The sequence below is a fragment of the Anneissia japonica genome, unplaced genomic scaffold, assembly GCF_011630105.1.
Source record: "Anneissia japonica isolate Jap-2015-1 unplaced genomic scaffold, ASM1163010v1 scaffold2994_len2133135_cov197, whole genome shotgun sequence".
Classification (NCBI taxonomy): Eukaryota; Metazoa; Echinodermata; class Crinoidea; order Comatulida; family Comatulidae; genus Anneissia; species Anneissia japonica.
The window spans coordinates 1,118,795-1,125,816 of NW_022728550.1; the positions used below are offsets into that span (position 1 = coordinate 1,118,795).

The 7,022-nt window shown below is 33.1% G+C and overlaps 1 long non-coding RNA gene across 1 annotated transcript in view; it reads right to left on the reverse strand.

The window, feature by feature from the left end:
• The window catches only part of LOC117114341, a 53,153-nt gene extending 48,364 nt beyond the window's left edge, over positions 1-4,789 (reverse strand). Inside the window, exon 1 of the long non-coding RNA XR_004446346.1 lies at positions 4,457-4,789. This is a non-coding gene — a long non-coding RNA (uncharacterized LOC117114341). The remainder of the gene's footprint in view (positions 1-4,456) is intronic.
• Between the last annotated feature and the right edge of the window lie 2,233 nt (positions 4,790-7,022).

Consider the following 7,022-nt stretch of genomic DNA (forward strand, 5'->3'; position numbering starts at 1 on the left):
AATAAAAAAATTACTAGTTTCTTGACCCCTCGCGCATCCCTTTTCTTTGCCGAACTCAATTTTTTAATTTTACGAAATGTACAAAAATCTGGCTAACTCACATCAGTAAAATTCCTCTCTCAGTGGTTCGTGGTTGGGGATATGTATGGTAAAAGTTAAAAGGTAGTAGCTGTTTCCCATCGACCATCTTGGATTTCACATCATTCTCCTTTTTTCAAAATATCGGGATGAGAAACAGGTCTAATATTCTTACAATATTACCGAATTATGTAAGGGCATCCCTAATATGGACCTCCTATTGATTGAGAATATAAAACTATATGTAAAATTTGAATGTAAATACAGAAAGCTTACATACTGTACATAAATCACACCAGTAATCAACAGTACAAAGTCTTTAAAAATCAATGTCCCTATATAAAACTAATTGTTACAAGCACAAAAGCTATGATTGGCAGCCATCTCAGTTTCACTTCCATGCACCGGTGAATTTGATTGGCTGTTGTCCATGTAATTAAACAGCAATGAGGTCACAAAATTTGCTAGATATTTACTACCACTACAGAGAATTAAGTGTCAAACTTTTATGAGGATAATATAATCTATTCATAACTTAATATTATGTTTTCAGTAAATATTGTTTACAAAGTGAATGATACTGGTATTTGAGAACTGTTATAACAGCAAAAAGATTCTTAGTAATAAAAATCACATTTTAAAAATGAAGTGAAAGTATGCTTAAATCTTATTTCTAACTATTTATTATATTTTCAGTTTGATGTAGTTTAACTAAAAATCATCACATGGTACAGTCAGCTAAATTAAACCAATTTCAATAGAAACAAAATGGAAACAATATACACCGTCTTGGGGTTGAATACATCAAACACCTACCACGTAATGTTGCTAATTCTCTTCTGTTTTGATGAGGTCCTCGATGTAGGATAATCCTATTAAGCAATTAAAATCTAATATCAGAATTACTTGTTATGTAAATGGATGAATTGCAGGTAGCCTAATAACTACTCCAGTATACAGTAATCAACACAGAAAATGCTGCAGTAGCATAGGTAACAGAAACATTGGCAGGTGACGGTGGGTTTCCAATTGTTGATGGTGACTGGTTAAATTTGTTGGCTGGTTTATTAATATTATACCGATCATATTAAAGTTCATTATCTTTATTATTCATGATGCCAAATAAATAATAAAATTTAAGTCACAAAATATGAATAATATATAAGAAACCTCTGATACTATTAAATGCATGGACCTGTAACTTGTCTTTTAAGACCTGAAAGATTTTGATATCTTTTGATGTACTGTGCATGTGCAGCAGATTAATTTGCTTGCAACTACACATATTTTTTTTTATAAGAAACTACTTTTATAAGAACACTGAGGCTTAATTTGCTTAAAAGATAAGAACAAATTGAGGCTGAGCTAAAATGAACACTGAGCCTGGGCAACATTTTACAGGTTCTTATAAAAAAAAAGTGTTACCTTTCATTTGTGAGAAAAAAATATGAAGTTGAAAGCATAAAATATTGTAGAATGTTTACATTTTTACTTTGTCCATAGAATCTCATTAAAGTAGTGAGGCAATGATAAAAACAGTCTTTTCAGCACCTAGTACATAATTTCTGGTTGGCTTATTGTCATTCCGTACACATCAAATAGACTTGTCTGTCATGTAATTACTAGGTTCTGAATTTCTGTTGGATATAAGACATTTCAGAAAATTTTATAAATTATAAGACACATAGTTAGAATGATTCATCTATTTAGTGTTACATCAAAATTGTATTGACATTTACAGTATTCCTATACTGTATTTTGGTCATTAAGAAATACTTTAGTCATTAACTGTTTACTGTATATAGACAATATTTTAGCCTTTTGGAATGAAAAATTATTATTATTATTGGTTTAAATGTGAACAATATGGGGCTAATACTTTCCTATATGAATTATTTCCTAAATTAACCTCCCTAAGTCACCGCATACATTGCAAAAATGTACTGTAATCAACTCAAGAATCGTTGATACCATTAAAGATTTTGCGTGATTTCCGCTAGTTACCTGAAACGCTTGTCCTCCGATAGCCCCTAGTCATCTGTTAAACAGTCATTCATTATAGCTTAATAATATGCACGCTCCTCATACATGAGTGTAATAAGTTTGGGTTGAGAGAAACACAGCAGGTAATTACATGACAGAAATTCTACAACCAATGAATTGGGCAATCACAATATGAAAAATTCTAAAATTATTCGGTTTTTTTTTTTATGGATGAAAATATCAGAAAAATACTTTAAAATTTTGTACTGTACAAAAAAAAAATTATTGCAAGGCATACTTATTTTTTTCATAGTACATTGTGGTGTTCTAGGAATTTACTTGTTTTTCCTCAATTTGGCTTATTAAATTAATCTTAAATCCTGTATAGTATTAAAATGTTGCAACAGTGATTAATTAATTAAGAAGCATATTAAGAATTCTGATAGCATTTAAACCAATGTAATGATTTTGATAGAAAAAACTGAGCTATGAATAAGTAATGAAGCAGTCATGAGAATTGGATGTGGCAGTATACTTAGGGACTAAACACACACAATCAATACATATTGAACTTCAATGAAGATGTTGGCCTCTGATGCCTATGCAGACTAAGATTATGGTGGTCAAGACAGGAGTTTCAAACAGAAAATTTTATTCTTTTTGGCAAACTGATATAAAAATCTTTTTTTTTTTGTTTTACTCAGTTCGAAACCAACAGCAATAAAAACCGACACTAGCAAGTTGAATAAAAAATGTAATAAAATATATGTGATCATCTAAACGAATTAGGCGTTTTATCTTCATATCAGTATATTGTAAAGGAAATTGAAGTTTTATTAATCAGAGGTTTATCTCATGTTTATAATAATGCATGAATAACAGAATAAGATTAATAAATAATATTGCCAAATCAAATAATGCTTGCCACCATTCAACAATGCGGAACAGAGGTTGTTGACATTTTCAATAGTGGTAGCGGATGAATGGAGTCTTAAAATTTGTTGTGACATTCAGTTCATAAGAAGCCACTTAAAAGAGGGGTTTCTCTAAAAACCATCATAAACATGGATAAATCATTTCCCTCTTAGCATCAAATAACTTCCTTCTATTATGGAGAAGCAGACTCCCCATGGAAGAAGTATTTAGGTGTTTAGAGACCACTAAAGTAGCTATAAACTGGTTGAAACTATCACATAAACTATTTTATGAGGCCATCTACTGGGAGAAGTGTGTTTTGTATGTGTAGTAAGCACAGAGACTGCTGAAAAGCCTTGGCAATGAGGCGTAACCAATAATTATCAGGAACATTTGGATGAAAAACACAAATGTTTGAACACTTTCATTTACAAAAGAACCTATGATATAGCAAAAGATAACAGAAATTTGCTCAAATTAAAAAATTTCTCATTCATTGATTGCCTAATCATTACAAATAAAAGTCCTTAGATTTGTTGTTAAAAATTAAATTGCAAAGATTATAGTTTGATATTTATTAAACGCTGCCTGTTAATTGGTGAGGATTTTTTCTCATTTTTAGGGGTAAGCTAATAACTAAAATGCAAAATTCAGAAATTCAATTTTGAAATGATACTCTAGCTCAATCTCGGTGCAGAAAACACTGAACATGGCTAACACCAAGGCAATTCAACAAAACGATGCACATCTTCACTCGCAAACATAGCGCGTGCGTACAGTCCTTTGATCTTTATTGTGGCATCGACAATCCAATACTAGTTGCAAGTACAGCCGTCAAGTATTAGACTATGCGTGCCATACGTTTTATGGAGTTAGTTACTCTTTTATTAATTTTGGGTACTTTGCAATGTCTGTTACATCTGATTTCTTTTGACCATGAGCTTTTCATAAAAATTCATGTTCTTGTATTAACACTAAACTGGCATTTTGACAATGTTTGATACTAAGGTGCACAAAACGAACATTTGAGTAGATACAAAAAATTGATTTATCTTTTCTGCGAAGTAAGTCTCATGAACCACCGGACACCATATCATTGGTAAATTTAATTTTGAAATAACGAATATAAATTCAGTCTAATGTTAGGCTTTGTAACCACCGCACGAAGTGCGGTTACCATGGCAACTGACGCACGCATGGGTAATTCGTCAAACGCTGACGGTTAATTATGGTTTGGTGGCAATGGTTTTTGTGATGATCAGCGTGTAGGGGAAGTCCCCCTGTGGTGGTTGCCAGGTTAGCGGAAATTTTCATTTCAAATTTGGCGAAAATGGTGTATTGATCAGTTATCCACAAGTATCGATTAGATATCCACAAGTATCATGGGGCATAGATGAGCATGGCAGTAATAACTATACTTAGTATGCAGGTGAAAACATTAAACTATTAAACTAAAAAATAAATATTAATTTGTAGTTACATAGGCCTGTGGTCAGTAGTACAATCTGCAATGGAGCAAAACCACCTGCTCAGCATCCATCCATCCAAGCTGAGTGACCTACCTCTTCCAAATCCTTCTTCTATGGGGACAAGCCCAGCCTAATAGGTCATACAATGGTAATTACAGAGGAACAGAAGGCTGCTAAAGTTGTCAGGCTTTGTAATCAGAACCATTTATAAGTAAGTTAGTCCTTGAGCTGTCCAAGGCTTCTTTCCACATGCCAGGGCATTTATCACTTAAAAGGAATCAGACCAAATGCAATCAGTTGGGCAGGCAGTTAGGCCTACAAGCTTAGTATTTTAATACTGTACCTTGAAGAACCTGGGTGGTAGTATTATAGTCAACACATGGTTACAACATATTCCATGGTTATATAAGCACGTTTGAATACCAACTAATACTTTCTTAACTTATTTTAACTGCATATAGTTGTGGGTTTGACTGTCGCAATTGAACAGTACAAAACAAAATTATAAATTATTGTTTCCCCATTCTAAAGAGACTATAAGTTATAGTTAATACAAATTCATGAAGGTTTGTTATATATTTGTTTTCATTTTTGTTTGTTAGCACCTCTAGATGTCTGGAATGGCACTCTCAGACTTTGTATAAGTGTCTTAATTTGAGAATTGAGAGTTCAATTTTGAACACAACAGAAAAATAAATATACAGTACAGTACATGAACTACAAAATTGGGCACCACAAGCAGATATCATTTTATAGGCCGATATAATACAGTAGGCCTTCCACCAACCCACCTGGGCCATTCGCAATGAAGTATGCTTTGTATTCTGTTTCAATGTAAATATAGGAAAGTCGTTATAATCATCATCAAATACGGTATCATTATTAGTATAGTATTAGCACTATTTTTAGTATTAACATCATTCTATAATAAAAATATGATTGCAAGAACCACACTGTAATGTCTTCTGACTTGAGTGTACGTGTTATTATTCATTCTAGTGTACAATTTTGTACACTGTATTTTCAATGCAATAAAGAAAACAAAAATATGGGGGAAAACATACATCCCCATGCAGAGTACAGTAGAGTGCACTGTGGAAAAAAATGCTACTAAAAGAGTATCTGAGTTGATCCCTTCCTGCAAAAATGACCAATTACACCTCACCTAGGCTTTTTAGTGAAACCTGATTCTGCGCCCAGCAAGAACAAACTCTGGGAAAATAAACATAGCTTGACTTTCTGGCAACTTCGCTGACAACTGAATTTTCATTAGTCAACAGTATGCACTCACAGGGCCATCTGTTTATAGTTGTAGATCAAAAGTCGAACATTTCTCTGTGTTACTAGTACCTGTAGTATGTTGTAGTAGTAGGATTAGTAATATCAGTAGGCCTATACTGTAGCAGTAGTTGTGGTCATGATAATAATCTTAGGCTATTGTTCTCACACGGCAGTTAACGGTTAGCAGCATCCGGATCCTGCTAACCATTAGCTACCGTGTGTCCACACGAGAAAATCCCGATCCGGATACCAAGAATATGATGATCGAATCACTGGCCAATAAGAAACTGGAAATTGTAAACGCGTACATGTGATTGGTTGAGAATAGAAACGGGCTCAACTTGCTAACCGATAGCGCTTGTTAACCTTTAGCGGTATCCAGATACTGCTAACGGTTAGTGCTAACCGATCGGGCGTTCTCACACAGGTGCTAACTGTTAGCGCTAACAGCTAGCTGCCGATCCTGATACTAGGTTTCTCGTGAGAACCAGGCTATAACCATTAAAAGAGTGCTGCTCGCTTAAAATTTTACAATTGCTAAAAAACTTCATGTAAATATTCAGGCTGTATATTTATATGTATTGTATACCTCCAATCAAATTAAATGTGTACAGTAACATAAAAATTACCAATCTTGGCATAGTCTCAATCTTTCTAAAAAACTTTCTATCCTAAAACTGAATATCTTTAGGGATTATTAATAATAATACCATAAATTAAAAATGGTACAGGTGATAGTGTAGCAATACAGAAAGTAGGCCTAGCTTATAAAGGTTAACATAGTAAATTTAAAAAAAAAAAACTTCAAACATTTGTAAGCATTAATAATCTCATATGACTCCTGAATCCCATACATTACTTATAACACATTCATAAAATTAAGTATCGTACTTGTTTTAAAGATTTACTTACTAAGGATATAACATGAATTTAGTGTATTATGCTTTAAGAAGTACAATTCAATTCAATTAAACTTCAATAGCATAAGAACATGGAAAGATCTATGTTTTCACTAGACTGAGAGGTCAATGACATTATGTGCCCTGGTTGGTTGAGCAGACATCACACACAAAAAGCATACTGCATTACTGTATGAGAACAGTGTAGGCCTATGTTTTAATTAATTTTTTTTTTATTCATTGTTCAAAAATCATATTTTGCAATTACCTGAGGTCTGTCTCCTAGTTTTGCATGTTGCAGTGCTATGTTATAGGTTTATACAACATAACTTCTTATTCTTCTTTGTCTTTATACAACTTTCATGAATGTAGGTAAGAATGGCCCCGGAAAAAATGG